Raw genomic sequence first — 16,577 nt, 5'->3', positions numbered from 1 at the left:
AAAAATGGCATCTGACCTGTATTAGGGTGTCAGACCTTAATAAGTAAACTTACAAGGGAGAAGCGAATAGGTCGATGAACCTTTTGACTCGCTTCCAGGTTTTCCCACCATATATGTTGTACATGCAGATCAATAGTCAATAACAATCAATAACATTAGTAATCAATAAGACTCAGTAATTGTCACACACCATGACCTTGCAGTCATGAATAACCACACCTTTATGTAAAAGTAAGAATATTTATTTCCCTATATTAACAACGATAATGTAATGTAGGTTAATCTCAAAATCAGTTGATAAACATACAGGAACAACACTGGCTGACTGAAACAACGAAAGAACTGCAATCTAATTAAAGCTTGAGCTACTACACATTCTAAAATTACAGTGCAAATTAATAGCACAAATAACTGCGCAAACCATATTATACATTTAGATTCAGCAAAGAAAAAACATTAGCTGTGTTTCATGTAGCGAACTTGACAGTGAGCTCCCTAACTAGCACCAGATTAGAATTAGCATGTTTGGGCTTCATGCAAAAACAATTTAGTCAACACAAAATTGGAAAACATCTAACTATAGCTCTATCAAAATAGCGGTTGGTACCTTGAAACAAAAGCAAACAGACATAGCAAACAGTATCATAGTCAATATATCTATCCTCAGTTTGGATCAGCAAGCTGTGACAGTCTTCGTCATCAGGACATAAATCTGGTCAGCAAGTCGTCAGAATTCAGCATCAAAGTTCAGAAAAGGCAAAGTCTCCTTAAGCAGTAAAGTTAAGGACGTCTCTTCTCAAGACGGAAAATGGGCAAAATGGTGGCATCTTCTCAGTGCAGTCTGGCTAAGTTAGATTTCCTAAAACTACTTCCCAAGTCCCTATTGGTCAAGAGATCGCATGTTTACACTTTGTCCAATAAAACTAAAACTTCAAATCTACACTTCTACTAGTACATGATTCACATGTAGATGATTGTCTCCTTTCGTACTGTTCTCATCATCTGGCTCGTCAGGTACCAATATTGTTGCAGCTTATACTCCAGTCATTATGGTCTTTGTTTTCTCCTGGGAAAGTTAGTCTCACACATACTACATTAAACATTGATGCATTACAGCATCTTCTAGCAAGCAGTTCTCATGAGAAAGACTTTCAGCTATGAGCATTAGGTCAGCACAGTGGAAAATCACAGTTTAATTCTCTAAGCATCCATTTTATAAAATGCCTAAGCAATGTAGCTTGACATGAGGCCGTGCAACTAGGCCAAGACCTCAGTAATTTAAGGCCTACAATTAATAACTCTAATACATGATGCATAATCTTCAATTTGACATATTGCTACATTAATCAAACAAAAGCTCAACATTTCATATTAATAAGCCATTAATAAGTACACTTCTTGAATATTGGAGGCCACTCAGGTAGTCACACCTTCAAATGAGTGCATTATTTTCCTTTAAGTTATTACATTTTCTATGTAAATTCAACACTCAAAATACATGAATATTCATTATTAATTTCATTCAAAACTCGGCGTTAACAATCCCTCATCTGATGACTAAATGTGTCATCACACTAAACCTTTTCACACAAATATTTGCTTCTGCTAAAATTCTGTCATTTCTATCCCCTCATATTTTCGTAACCCTTTCAAATTTTCCCTAAACAAATTTTCCCTTTTCTTTTCTTCTCTCCTCTGATTATTCTTCATCTTTTTCAATTTGATCCTTTTACACAATTTACATATTCCCCGCATTCCAATTAAGTAAATCACAATACTCAATATCCACTGTATTATTTTCAATAATATCCCTTTCCCAATGTTGCTGAGCCAATTTCCCACTGAAGCAAATCCTTTGCCAACTTTGTCCCAAACACCTGGTTCTTTCAACTCCTTCAAATCAGCACTCTCATTAGTCATATTAGTAAGTAAGCTTCTAATTTCTTTACTATTGTCAGGAATCAATGAACAGCAATACCTAGAATTAAGCATTTCACAAACTCCGCCATCCTTTGCTAAAAGAATGTCTAACACAAGGCGGTTCTGAAGAGTCATAGCTCAGTATCTATCAGGAGTATGGCTCCTGAAAAACTTGTCAGCATGTTATCCACAATAGTAGACAACTTTTGAATCTTTATTGAATTCAGAACAACACCTACTGAAGGTATTATTGCTCCAAACATATATCCCACTATACTAGAAGGAGACACTCTCCTTTGTCTAATGTGATGTAATTCAGTTACTTTTGGAAATTTCTTTAAGTCGTCTAGTTGAAAAATCTTTGGGAAAACTACCCGCAAGTAACATGTACCATACCATCCTCTTAGAAGACAGTAGTAAGCATTTGGCCCACAGATGTAATATATACCAGGAATCACCGGATCCTGTCCATTCAACATAAATGTCAATTTATTCGAAATCAAAAACACGTGTCTACATTCACTCATTCCCACAAATAAAGTGTCAGTGAGAGATTTAGGCCTATATTCACAAAGCTTCCCTACGTGTTGCACATTTAAAACTAATTTCCCTTGTGCTATTATTGCACTACAGGCATAATCATTTGTGTAAGTCCTTTTCTCTAAGCCTTTTTCAAATTTCTCCTTCAATGCCTTTCTCCAGTCATTTGTGTGATCTAAGAACCTATTTCTAAAGGTGTAAGCAAGCATGTCAAGTTGTTGCGGTGCACATAAGCTGTGCCAAAAGTTAGTGTGGGCTCAAAGAAACCCCTAACTAATACTATGTCATTATCCTTAGCTACTCTACTCAGGTATCTAATTATGGGGACAAACAAAAACACCACATCGTGGTTGGAGTAAAAATCCTGAATGCACTCCTGGTTATAGAATCTGGTTAGTAACAGACTACAACTTATCCCATAAGTAAGAGGCAAACTATGATAGGTAACTCCATCGACTGATAAAGGAATTTGCGTAAACACAAAACAATTCTTCGCATCCATTGTCTCAACATACTCACTCAATAAGTGATAGAAGACATTAGAAGAATGTTCACCTTGGGCATTATCAACATGCAGATACTTTTCATCTAACTTAAACTTCTCTATTGCTGTTAATGCAGTAGTTGTCTCTAAAGCTAGAGTATGGTTGGCTTTACTCTTTTCAAGAACAGTCATACCCACAATCAATATCACGAACATTATCACACATACAATTGTCAAACCAATACTCAAGTATTTATATAACTTGTTTTTCCTACTCTGTTGGCTAATGTTACTCATGGTATGCAAAGAATCAGAAAGCAGAAGAGAAAATTTAGAAACCATGCAGCAAAAATCCAAAAACAAAAATCTTCTTTCAGCAGTTATTTATAGCTTTCAGTCTCTCTTCCAGGATCCTTTTCTCAAAAATCGAGAAGTTTGTCAAAAATCAGTTCAGCTGCTTGTCAAATCAAGTTTCAAATGTCAAATCCAGTTACCAAAGTCTTTCACTGGTATTTTTAACAGTCTCTTTCTCTTTGCACTGTTTCAGATTTATCTCAACAGTTCAGTTCATCAGCTTCCTTCAAGTGCCAAAATGTTGACCTGGAATATCGCTCAAAACAAAAAGACAGCAATTCTTTCTGCCACTCACTTGTAGTTGCATATGCCCATTCTGGACCTGTGTACATTCGACTTGCTATTCTCTTTCTTTTCAACTTTCGATCTCCATTAAATTCTCCTTCACTCAGATCTTCTCTCCTTGTCATATCGCCCTCTTTCTCAATTGTTGTTTCTACAACGACTTCTTTTCTCTTTGCTTGTGATTCTGGCCACTTATCTCCTTTCAGTGGACCCTTGGTCAATGTTCTTTTTAGTGTTGAACTCGAAAATTCTTACTGCTCCGCAGGATTTTCTCTTGATGGACCTGCAACTGGTTCATGAGGAGTTAGATCACATAGGCTTTGATCCGCTTCATTTCCTTCCCCCTTGGGGTCTGGTGTTTGCTCTGTTTGTCTCTCAAATTTGTCTACTTCTGGGAGAGTCCCCTTCTGACTAGACGTCTGTTGCATCAATTGAGATTGGCTCACTGTCACCCTCCTGGAGGTCTTCTCCTTCGTCTCTCACAGGAGTGGCTGAACCGTGCTCAATGTGCTCAGTTCCGATTTCAATTCCTCTTTCTTCCCTCTCCGGCTCTGAGGCTCGCTGGTAGTTGTTGTACCCACAACAACTCCTCTTCATTTTCCAAAGGACATGCCACCTTTTTTGTGTGGCCTGCGTGGATCCATTTTGGAACTGCAGTGCACTTCACAGCTGTGATAGTAGTTAGAACTACCTGGGATGGTCCTTTCCAGTGAGGCTCCAAACACGTCTTCTGCACGTGTTTCCGGACCACAACTCAGTCACCGACTCTCAGGTTGTGCTCTTGGTCATGGATCAGTGGCAGTGTGGTGGCTTCCACCTGCTGAGAGAAAGAGCGAACCACATCAGCCAGACCTTTGCAGTAGTCCAACACCATATCGTCTGTAATGCTCACAAGCGCATTTGCAGGCACCCCTGGCAAACTCATTGCTCTGCCCATGAGGATTTCCTGCAGTGACAATCCAGTCTTCCTGTCGGATGTGTTTCTCATTATCATCAGTACTAACAGCAGTGTGTCAAACCATTTCAGATTCGTGGACGCGCACATCTTTTCGATTCTTGACTTCAAGGTACCATTAATCTGTTTCACTAGTCCTGATGCTTCAGGGCGGTAACTACAGTGCAACTTCTGCTCAATGTTCAATGCTGCACACAGCAACTTACAAACTTCATTGTTGAAGTGACTTCCCCTATCTGATTCCTAAGGAGATCGGAAACCCAAACGTGGTATCAGTTCCCTAAGCAGTAATTGCGTTACTGTGAGGTTGTCATTTCTTAGTGTGGGGTATGCTTCATTCCAGTGACTAAAGATGCATACAACCACCAACACATATATCAAATCTACACACACAGGCATCTCAATAAAATCCAACTGCATTCTGCTGAATGGATCTATTCTTTCAATGTGGCTCAAATTAACCACTGTCCCTTTTCCCACGTTCATTTGCTGTCAAATGACGCAACAATGGCAAACTGCTTCAGCAACTTGTCTAAACTTTGAATTGAATCAATTATGCTTGAACAAGCGAATCATGGAATCCCTCCCAACATGTGGTTGACCATGATAATACCTAGCCATTTGAGACAACAGACTATTTGGCAGAACCAATTGACCCTCTTCTGAAACCCACAGTTCGTTCATCCTGTCTCTGTACACACTTCATTTTGCTCCATGTTCGTTTTTCTTCCCTGTCAACATTATTCTGCAATGTTTTCAATTCTTCCAATGTATCTATTACATGCAATGCAAAACTTGGACATGTTTCATACATACTTTAGGTAACAGTTCCCACTTATCTTTGAACGATATACAGTTCAATGTTCAATGCGCAAAACACTGCGACTTGATCCGCATATCATTTCCCATTGACACAAACTCTAGCGATTTCAGGTGTGCACTGCATTTCACCACAGCAATCTTTTCAGGCATTTGGATAGCATGCAACAAATCTTTAACTCTCTCACCATTTCTCACTGGTGAACAAGAAGAGGTCACAAAACCTCTCTGTGACCACAACTGGACAAAATCATGGACTATTCCAAATACATACTGGCTGTTAGACTTTTCATCCTTGTCGTGGTCTCCCTTAACTTTTTGCCTCTATTTCCCAGGTTGTTGATTTGTGCTGGACTCAGTTTTTGCTGTTTTTGTTACTCTGGGCACTTTACCACTGCTAACCAGTGCTAAAGTGCAAGTGCTCATATACAAAATGTGTATGTAATTGGTTTATCCATGATTGGCATATTTGATCTATTATTAAGTCCCTAGTACAGTGCACTAGAGCTGCCCAGGGCCTGTAAATCAAATGCTACTAGTGGGCCTGCAGCACTGGTTGTGACACCCACATAAGTAGCTCTGTAATCATGTCTCAGACCTTCCACTGCAGTGTCTATGTGTGCAGTTCTAACTGTAAATTCGACTTGGCATGGATACCCACTAAACCTTCCCTTTTCTTACATGTAAGGCACCCCTAAGGTAGGCCCTAGGTAACCCCAAGGGCAGGGTGCAGTGTATGGTTAAGGTAGGACATTTAGGCGGTCATTCCAACCCTGGCGGCCGGTGATAAAGCGGCGGCCAATCCGCCAACAGGCAGGCGGTCAAAAAAAAGGTATTCTGACCCTGGTGGGAACCGCCAACACAGCCCGCCACTTTAACACTCCGACCGCCACGGCGGGACAGACAAACAGCTCGGCGGTCACCGCCAACAGCCAGGCGGCAGACAATGTACCGCCCATCCTATCACAACTCACCAATCCGCCACCTTTTCCGGGGCGGGAGCCCCGCCGATAAAAACACGGCGGAAACAGACTACGAACGGGAAAACACTCACCTATACACACTCCACGAGGAAGGAGGACAGCATGGAGCCCGAATTACACATCCTACCGGCTATTGTCTACCTGCTCATCTACCACGAGTACGAACGCCGGCGCAGACGACAACTGTGAGTACTGCACCTACGACACAGGGGAGGGGGGAGGAGGAAAGCGTACGGGCACACACATATGCGACCCCCACCCCAACTATCTACACACCAATGCAGAGCACCAAGTCACAGTGACACCACCTAAACCCCCCGGAATAATGCAAAGACATAATTAAAGTGAGAAACAACATTTATGTATATAAGAGGTTCTTTGAAGTCATGGTAAAATAGCAATATGAATAGTAAAAAATCAAGTAAGAAAATTTCGAAACCGATAAACATAGGCAATAAGTCCTGCACAGTCACCTAAATTTCCTCTGTCCGTGGGCCAAAGTGTATCAACACATGGGCAAAGCCCACACAGGAGACCTGAGTCCGTTGAAGAGAACACTGCTGGGGCATCAGATGACAAAACTACAGGCACCTCAGGGGGAAGGGAAGGGGGGGCACCTCAGCCACATGAGTCCACGACGCCAGATCCACGAAGGGTCCACCATGCCCACTGTGCCATCCTGGGGATTGCAAAGCCACAGTCTCACAAGTCTCTACAGTGGGTGGGTTGCCCACCGTGCCATCCTGGGGAGTGCAAAGCCACAGTCTCACAAGTCTCTACAGTGGGTGGATTGCCCACTGTTACATCCTGGGGAGTGCAAAGCCACAGTCCATCAGGTGGATTACAGAGACCACTGGTCATGGAGGAGGCATGGTGGGCAGAGTGCGTCGTGAAGGCCTGCCCGACACAGAACCGGGACTGCCAATGGGCCAGCGGTGCTTGACAGGAAGGGCCCAGCGGAGCGGTGCTTGACAGGAAGGGGCCCGCGGAGCGGTGCTTGACAGGAAGGGCCCAGCGGAGCGGTGCTTGAGACGGCGGGGCCCAGCGGAGCGGTGCTTGACAGGAGGGGCCCAGCGGAGCGGTGCTTGACAGGAAGGGGCCCAGCGGAGCGGTGCCTGACAGGAAGGGCCCAGCGGAGCAGTGCTTGAGACGGCAGGGCCCAGCGGAGCGGTGCTTGACAGGAAGGGCCCAGCGGAGCGGTGCTTGACAGGAAGGGCCCAGCGGAGCGGTGCTTGAGACGGCGGGGCCCAGCGGAGCGGTGCTTGACAGGAGGGGCCCAGCGGAGCGGTTCTTGAGACGGCGGGGCCCTCTTCAGCGGTGTCTTTCTGCACGGCGGGGCCCTCTTCAGCGGTGTCTTTCTGCACGGCGGGGCCCTCTTCAGCGGTGCCTTTCTGCACGGCGGGGCCCTCTTCAGCGGTGCCTTTCTGCACGGCGGACCCTCTTCAGCGGTGTCTTTCTGCACGGCGGGGCCCTCTTCAGCGGTGCCTTTCTGCACGGCGAGGCCCTCTTCAGCGGTGCCTTTCTGCACGGCGGGGCCCTCTTCAGCGGTGTCTTTCTGCACGGCGGGGCCCTCTTCAGCGGTGCCTTTCTGCACGGCGGGGCCCTCTTCAGCGGTGCCTTTCTGCACGGCGGGGCCCTCTTCAGCGGTGCCTTTCTGCACGGCGGGGCCCTCTTCAGCAGTGTCTTTCTGAACGGCGGGGCCCTCTTCAGCGGTGTCTTTCTGCACGGCGGGGCCCTCTTCAGCGGTGCCTTTCTGCACGGCAGGGCCCTCTTCAGCGGTGCTTGTCCAGTCATCCAAGGGAGCCAGACCTGGCCAGGACTCCCTGCTTAGTCGCCCTCTGACCGTGCCGTTGCTGGACCCTTCTGTGACGGAGTCCTGGGCCCGTGGGTGTCCTCCCTCACACCCGGGATGGGGCTTGTGGGGCCCTCCTGGTCCGCGCCCCTGCTGGCTGACTTCTCCGCCCTGCTGCCCTTGACCTCCTTTGATGAGGCTCTCTGGCCCTTGCCTCCCCTGGATGTTGTGGCAGGTGAGGGCCCAGGACTTTGCTCCTTGGGGGCAGCCGTGTCAGTCTTCTCGCGGCGGCCCCTGATTTTACGGGTTCTCTTCCCAGGGGGGGGGGCTGGCTGTTCCCTTGCTGCTGGCCGATTTATCTGTGCTGGGAAAGGGTGGACTCCAAAACCCCTGCACAATGGTGACACTTGAAGCAGGGCTGGTGGTGGCTGAGGTGCTCTTGGGACTCTTAGCAGATGGAGGGGGTGGGTCAGGTGGGGCAAAGAGGTTAAGTTTGGAGAGGTAAAGTTTTTTAGGACCAATGTAAAGGGTAGGTGTAGTGGGTATGGGAGTGGAGGAAGAGGATGTGGTTGTAGGAGAGTTAGGTGTGCTGTCTTTGGGTGCAGGTGCTTGTGACGTAGGCTGTCGTGAGGTGGTTGGCTGTTGGGTGGGTGGCTGCCTGCGTTTGTGTGTCTTGGAAGAGGGGGTGACAGACACAGTGGGAGAGGACACAGGGGACGTGTAAATGGCAGTGGGGGTGGTGACTGCACATGTGCGGACTGTACTGGAGGGTGTGCTGGTGATGGAAGTACTGGCTGATGGTGGTGTGCATGCAGGTGTGAGTGGAGACGTCACAGGGAGGGAGGAGGGAGACGAGGAGGAGGGGGACACAGGGGTGGTAGTGACTGTTGGCATGTCTGCATCTGGGTGTTGCTTGGGTGAATGCTTGTGTGATCTGTGGTGCTTATGTCTGGATGAGCTGCCCTTGGGTGTTGAGGTGTGTGCAGGCTGGTCTGATGGTGTGGATGGGATAGGCTGAGGAACAGGAGACAGAGACAGGGTGGAGGCAGTTAGAAGAGGGAGGCTGGAAACAGGGACAATGGCTGCCATCAGTGCTGAGGCCAGAGCATTGAACGATCGTTGATGGGCAGCCTGACCCGAATGAATGCCCTCCAGGTATGCATTGCTCCGATGCACCTCCCTCTCTACCCCCTGGATGGCATTCAAAAGGGTAGACTGCCCAACAATGATGGTCTGTAGGAGGTCAATGACCTCCGCACTGAGGGCAGCAGGGGTAACAGGGGCAGGGCCTGAGGTGCCTGGGGCGAAGGAGATGCCCGCCTTCTTGGGCGAGCGGGCACGGAGCGAAGGCTGAGGGGCTGCTGGGAGGGCGGAGCTGGTGCGCTGGGTGGCGGCTGTACCTATAGAGGCGGGGGGCCCGGATGTTGCCGCCACCGCTAGGGAGCTCCCTTCCGAGGACGTGTCGGTGTCGCTGGTGTCACCACGGGTCCCCTTTGTGGTGCTCCCCTCGCCCTCCGTATCACTGGTGACCTCGGTGTCTGTAGCATGGCCCACCGGGGCCTTGTGAGTTGCAGTTCCCTCGTGCTCCAATGCCAATTCTCCTCTGCCTGATGATGCTAATGCACACATGCACAAGAAGACAAAGAAAAAGGGTGGGGGGAGAAATAAAAACAGGTTGAGTGCATGCATTGTCAACACCGTTGGCGGAGAGGACAGACACAGGAGCCTCATGCACTACGCCGCGCAATCGGGGTACACTACTCAGTACTTGTGACTAGGCCAACAGGTCTATGGACAACATATGCGCACATGGGTGATGCTGGACCATGGATTGCTGTACTTGGCACCCTACAGAGGTGGGGGGCGGGGGCACAGGGCCATGCCTAAAGGAGGGGACTACACTACAGAAAGCGCCCTGGCCTAATGTCACCCACAGCCCTCCTCCCCCACCCAGGCACCTCCACTGCGCGTAAAGATAGCAGTATGTGCTGGTACTCACCCCCTTGTGTCTGCTGTGATGTCCTCACGCGCCCATCCAATTCGGGGTAGGCCACCGCCAGGATCCGGGATATCAGGGGGGTCAAGGTACGACTGGCACCCCTCCTACGTTGGGAGGCCATCCCCAGCAGTGACTCGGCGGTCTTCCTGGTCTCGCGGCGGATGTCCTCCCACCTCTTTCGGCAGTGGGTGCCCCGTCTTGTGTGGACCCCCAGGGCCCGGACTTCCTTGGCGATGGCACGCCAAATGTCGACTTTCTGATGGGCGCTGACCTATTTGACATGTACAGGGTGGGAAAGGAAATTTCAAAATTTTTCTGCATGTTAGATGTGATTGCCCCCCCCTCCCCAAACCTGCCATGTGGCACATGCTCTCATCTGTCGTGCCTTGCGCTCCTCATTCGCTCCCCACCCCACCATCTTACATCCACCATACACAACCCAGGCATAGCCCATTCAACGTGCACCCAGTGTACTTACCTGTTGGTCTGGAGGACCGTAGAGTAGCGCATACTGGGGTAGGACCCCATCCACAAGTTTCTCCAACTCTTCTGAAGTGAAGGCAGGGGCCCTTTCCCCAGTCGCAGCAGCCATTGTCTCTTCCAGACCGAGGTCACAGCAGCACTTGCAGTATAGGTCCTCTCCTGTGGATGATCAGGTCTCGAGTGATTAAGCAGATAGAAAATGGCGGTCACGCCCGCGGCGGTGCATACCGCGGCGGTGCGTACCGTGACCGCCGGCGCACATCGTCATTGGCTCCTGAGACCCATAGGGTTCAATGTTAACCAATGCTGCTTTGCGCCGCGGTCTTCGACCGCCTACCGCCACGGTGAGCCACGCCAGCGCAGTGACCTCACATCCCACTGTCACACTTCACAGGTCAGGCAGCCACCATTTCAAGGGCCCACATGGCCTGATTTCTACTGCGTCACACAGGCCTGGGCCTTGCATTGCCACTCATACAAGCCTTTCAATGCATAGCTATTCGTGTACTGTGCAAGCTGTGGGAACGAACCTGAGGGTTGCTTGACTCTGTGCTCCATGTTGTCCTTCCTAGGCACCGTCCGCTGGGACTTGCGAGGAGAAGGATGAATCCTCCCGTGTACCGGCCGCTGGTGGACCTATCGACAATGGAAGAACGACATATTATACTTCAATACCGACTTGACAGAGCCACTGTACATGAACTGTGTGCCCAGCTGGAGCCAGACCTGATGTCCCCCATCCGCCAACCCACAGGGATTCCCCCTCTGGTGCAGGTGCTGTCAGTACTCCATTTTTTGGCAAGTGGGTCTTTTCAGACAACAGTGGCCATGTCATCAGGGATGTCTCAGCCTATGTTTTCTAAGGTTTTGTCCAGAGTGTTGTCTGCCCTGATGAAATACATGCGGAGATACATTGTTTTCCCTGAGGAGGGTGATTTGGCCACTGTGAAGGGTGATTTCTATGCCCTTGGACATATTCCCAACATCATTGGTGCCATTGATGGGACCCATGTGGCTTTAGTACCCCCAAAAGACAATGAGCAGGTGTACAGAAATAGAAAAAGTTACCATTCGATGAATGTCCAGGTGGTCTGTTTGGCTGACCAGTACATCTCCCATCTAAATGCCAAGTTTCCTTGGTCAGTGCATGACGCGTATGTCATGCGAAATAGCAGCATCCCTTATGTGATGGAACAGCTACAGAGACACCGTGTGTGGCTAATAGGTGACTCTGGTTACCCCAACCTGCCTTGGCTATTGACCCCAGTGAGGAATCCCCTGACCAGGGCAGAGGAACGGTACAATGAGGCACATGGGCGAACTAGGAGGATTATAGAACGGACCTTCGGAGTCCTGAAGGCCAGGTTTAGGTGCCTGCATATGATAGGGGGATCCCTCATGTACTCACCAAAGAAGGTGTGTCATATCATCGTGGCCTGCTGTATGCTTCACAACCTGGCTTTGCGACGCCAGGTGCCTTTCCTACAGGAGGATGGTCCAGATGGTGGTGTTGTAGCAGCTGTGGAGCCTGTGGAGAGTGAAGAGGAGGAAGACGACAGGGACGACACGGACAACAGGGACACAGTTATACAACAGTATTTTCAGTAGCACCCAGGTAAGAATCACCCACGCCATTTTACATTTACTCCTGGCCTCCTGCATCTCTACTTTCTGTGTTTCCCCCCAGTTCCTTTTCACTGATTTTTGACTTTCCCTTCCCTTTTCAGAGCTGTATGACCCACAGCTTGACTTCTGCTTTGTTTGCCCATGGACTAATGCTTATTGACACTGGTATGTTGTCATCACAATGTAAATGAACATTATTGCACCGTTATGTGTAATACATTTGTAAAGAATACAAGCAGACTCCTGACATTTGAAGTGCAATTGGTGATTTATTTTAAGTGCTGCGTATTGGTCCGTGATAGTAAAACGGTGATGGGTGGGGGTGGAGTAATGTCCATGGCAGAGTCCAGTTCTCAGTAGCACAGGTGCAATGTCCATATGCCTGTGGAAGGATGGAGCAGGGGCAGTTCAAGGTTGGACAGGGTGACAATGTGGGACAGTGGGATGACATCAGGGGGTATCTTAGGCTGGCGGGGGTCTTGGCATCCTACTCTGTCTTCTTGTGTGATCTCAGGTTCCGCTTGCGGGGTGGTTGATCTTCAGCAGGAGGTGGGGTTCTGGTGGCCTGTTGTGGTGTGGGGGCCTTCTGTCCACTTGCGCCGGCGGAGGTGGTAGGCTGTTCGTCGTCCGGGCTGGTGACAGGGGCCCTTTGGGGTGCCACATGGTCCCGCAATGTGGTGACTATCTGGTTGAGGGCCAGGACGATGGTTCCCATTGTGGTACCGATGTGCCGGAGTTCGTCTCTGAACCCCATGTACCGTTCCTCCTGCTGTGCCTGGATCTCCTGGAACCTGGCCAGTACCGTCGCCATCGTCTCCTGGGAGCGGTGGTATGCTCCCATGATGGTGGTGAGGGCCTCTTGGAGAGTGGGTTCCCTGGGCCGGTCAACCCCCTCTCGCACAGCAGCCCTCCCAGTTGCCCTGTTTCCCCGGGCCTCTGTCCCCTGGACGGTGTGCCCACTACCACTGCCCCCAGGTCCCTGTTGTTGTTGGGGTGGTGGGTCAGCCTGGGTGCCCTGTAGTGGCGGACACACCGCTGATTGACGCGTCCTGGAGACAGAGGCATGGGCCCGCTGGGTGGGAGCTGTGCTGGTATTCCCAGAGGGGGTTGGGTCTGCTGCGGCCTGTGTCTGTGTGTGGGGAACCGACTGTCCAGAGGTCCCCGATGGCCCGGGCTGGTCATCAGGTTCTAGGTCGACAGAGCTGCTGTCATCACTGGGGGCCTGTTCTGGGGGCGGGATGGACAAATCTGGACCCTCCTGGCCTGTGTGTTGGCGTTCGGGCCCTGCAGGGGTAAAAGAGTATGGTTATTGCTTCTGTGTGTGCCATGGCGTGCGATTTGTGGGTGCCCTTGTCCCCCAGTGCTGGCATTCCCTTGTGGGAGGAGTTGTGAGGGTGGTTTGGGGGGGGGATGGGTATGTGCAGTGGTCATGCTTGGGTGATGGGTGTCCATGGTTTGTGTTGGCATTCAGGGATTGGTGTTGTGTTGGGTGGGTTGTGCTGGTGAGACATTGGCAGGGAGGAAGTGTGCTGGGGGGTTGGGGGTGAGGGTGGGGGTGCGGGTTGGCATGCTGGTGGTTGGGGGGGTGAAGTATTTGGGATTAGACTTACCAGAGTCCATTCCTCCGCCTACTCCAGCGAGGCCCGCAGGATGCAGGATGTTCAAGACCTCTTGCTCCCATGATGTGAATTCGGGTGGAGTGGGTGGGGGTCCGCCGCCAGTCTTCTGCACAGCGATGTTGTGTCTTGACACCATCGACCGCACCTTCCCCCGTAGGTCGTTCCAGTGCTTTCGGATGTCTTCCCGGTTTCTGGGATGCTGTCCCACAGCGTTGACCCTGTCGACGATCCTTTGCCATAGCTCCGCCTTCCTGGCTATTTTGGTGTGCTGCACCTGTGTGCCGAATAGCTGGGGCTCTACCCTGATTATTTCCTCCACCATGACCCTGAGTTCTTGGTCCGAGAACCTGGGGTGTCTTTGGGGTGCCATGGGGTGGTGTGGGGTGGTGTTTGTGGTGATGAGTGTGGTGTGTGTGGTGGTGTGTGGTGTTTTGTGCGTGGATGTAGTGTGGGTGATGATGTTGTGTTCCTCTGTGTGTTGGGGTTTGCAATAGCTGTGCTCTCTTTCTCTCTCTCTCTCTCTTTCTCTCTCTCGCCTTCTCTCCAAATTTCTAGTAGTGGGGGTTTGTGGGTGATGTGGGTGTGTGTTTTATAGTTGATTGGATGTGTGGGTGTGGTGTGTGTATGTGTATCAGGTGTGTGTATTTCGAATTGTCCAATGTGGCTGTGTTTTGTAAAGGTGTGTGTATTTTGACCGCGGCGGTGTGTACCGCCAATGGAATACCGCGGTTGAAAGACCGCCGCGTGGATTCGTGGGTCGTAATGGCATGGGCGTGTTTGTGTTGGCGTGACGGTGGAGGTTTGGTCATCTCCAGTTTATCGCTGACCGCTGATGAGGTGGCCTTCCGTGGATGTCGGGTTTTTGGCGGTTTGGAAGTTGTGGGTCAGAATGACCGTGGCGGTTTACCGCGGCCGCGGCGGTAGAATGGCGGACTTCTGACCGGCGGTAAGAGCCTTTTATCGCCGAGGTCAGAATGACCCCCTTAGTGATGTGTTTTATATGTCCTAATAGTGAAATATTGCTAAGTTCGTTTATCTCTGTTGCAAGGTCTATCCCTCTCAGAGGTTAACATGGGGGGTACCTTTAAATTTGATTAAAGTGTAGATTCCCTTTGGGAGCGGATAGACATGTGGAGTTTGGGGTCTCTGAGTTCACAATTTAACAATACATCTTTTAGTAAAGTTGATTTTATGATTGTGTGTTTGAAAATTCCACTTTTAGAAAGTGAGCATTTTCTTGCTTAAACCATGACTGTGACTCTGCCTGGTGTGGATTCCCTGTCTTGGTCAGTTTGAAGGTTGGGCTGGTTGCACCTTTCACTAGACAGTGACACAAAGGGAGCTGGGGTGTAGTCTGCATTTCCTGATGAGACACCTGTGCTAGGAGGGAGGGGAGGAGTGGTTACTCACAGCTGAAAGGGCTGTGCCTGCCCTCACACAATGCAGTCTCCAACCCCCTGGTGTGTGTCTGGGGCCTGGCCTGGGCAAGGCAGGATTTCACAATCAAGAGAGACTTTGCTTTGAAGTAGGCCTACTTCAAAGGGGAAAATGGGTATAAGAAGGGCACCCAAAACCATATACCTTAGAACACTTCCTGAAACCAAGAGGAACCTCTGCATGGAGAAGAGCTGAAGAGCTGAGGAAGAAGAGCTGCCCTGCCTGTGACGGTGCTTTGTGGATCCCTCCTGCACTTACTGCTTCTGCCTGTGCTAGAGGACAAAGACTGGACTTTGTGTTGCCTTCTTTCATGTGAAGAACTCTCCAAAGGCTTGATTTAGAGTTTGCCTCCTGTTGTTTGAAGTCTCAGGGACAGCAAAAACTTCTCTCTGCCAGCACCTGGAGTCTCTGGAGAGGCTCCTACTCTGCCAAGTGGCGCCCATCCAGTTCCTGGGACCCTGAAAGGAGAAGCTGGCAGCCCAAGAGTGAGAAATCCACACACCGACCACCATGCGGGGAAAAGATCGACGCAACTCCGATCTGCGGCTGAAAAATCGATGCACCGCCAGCTTCGCAGCTTAAAATCGGTGCTCGTCTGCAACGCGACCGGAAGATCGACACCCGGAGCTGGGGAAACAACTAGCAGCATCGCTGACAGAGGCTGGTGAGATCGCAACCTGCGCTGCGTGGTTTTCAGACCATCTTGCGGCTAAATTTTTGATGCAAACATCATTGGGTGTGTAAAAACAACACAAGGCCTGCCAGAACCCAAGAGTGCTGACCGGATCAACGCATCGCTCTCCTGCAGAGAGACGAAACGACGCATGCCGACCCGACTGAAGGAGAAACGATGCAAGGTCTCGCTTGTGAGTGAAATCGATGCATCACAGCGTTAGCGTTGTGTTTAAAATTACATGAAGACTCTTTTTCCATTTTTAGTGATAACTTGAGTTGTGTATTGTGGATTTTTGTCATTTTTGGTCTTGTTTTGTTAAGATAAATATTTTCTATTTTTCTAAACCTGTGTTGTATCATTTTGTAGTGTTTTTATTTAATTACTTTGTGTGTTGGTACAAATACTTTACACCTAGCACTCTGAAGTTAAGCCTACTGCGCATGCCAAACTACCAAGGGGGTAAGGAGGGGTTAGCTGAGGGTGATTCTTTTTTACCCTGACTAGAGTGAGGGTAACCTGACTGCCAACCAAAGACCCAATTTCTAACATTGGTGATCAGCGGTTGGGATTGGAGTTGTATTTGTACTTGACATACAGTGATTGAT

This window comes from Pleurodeles waltl, chromosome 5, assembly GCF_031143425.1.
Source record: "Pleurodeles waltl isolate 20211129_DDA chromosome 5, aPleWal1.hap1.20221129, whole genome shotgun sequence".
NCBI classification, from domain to species: domain Eukaryota; kingdom Metazoa; phylum Chordata; class Amphibia; order Caudata; family Salamandridae; genus Pleurodeles; species Pleurodeles waltl.
Note: the sequence above shows the minus strand (reverse complement) of the source record.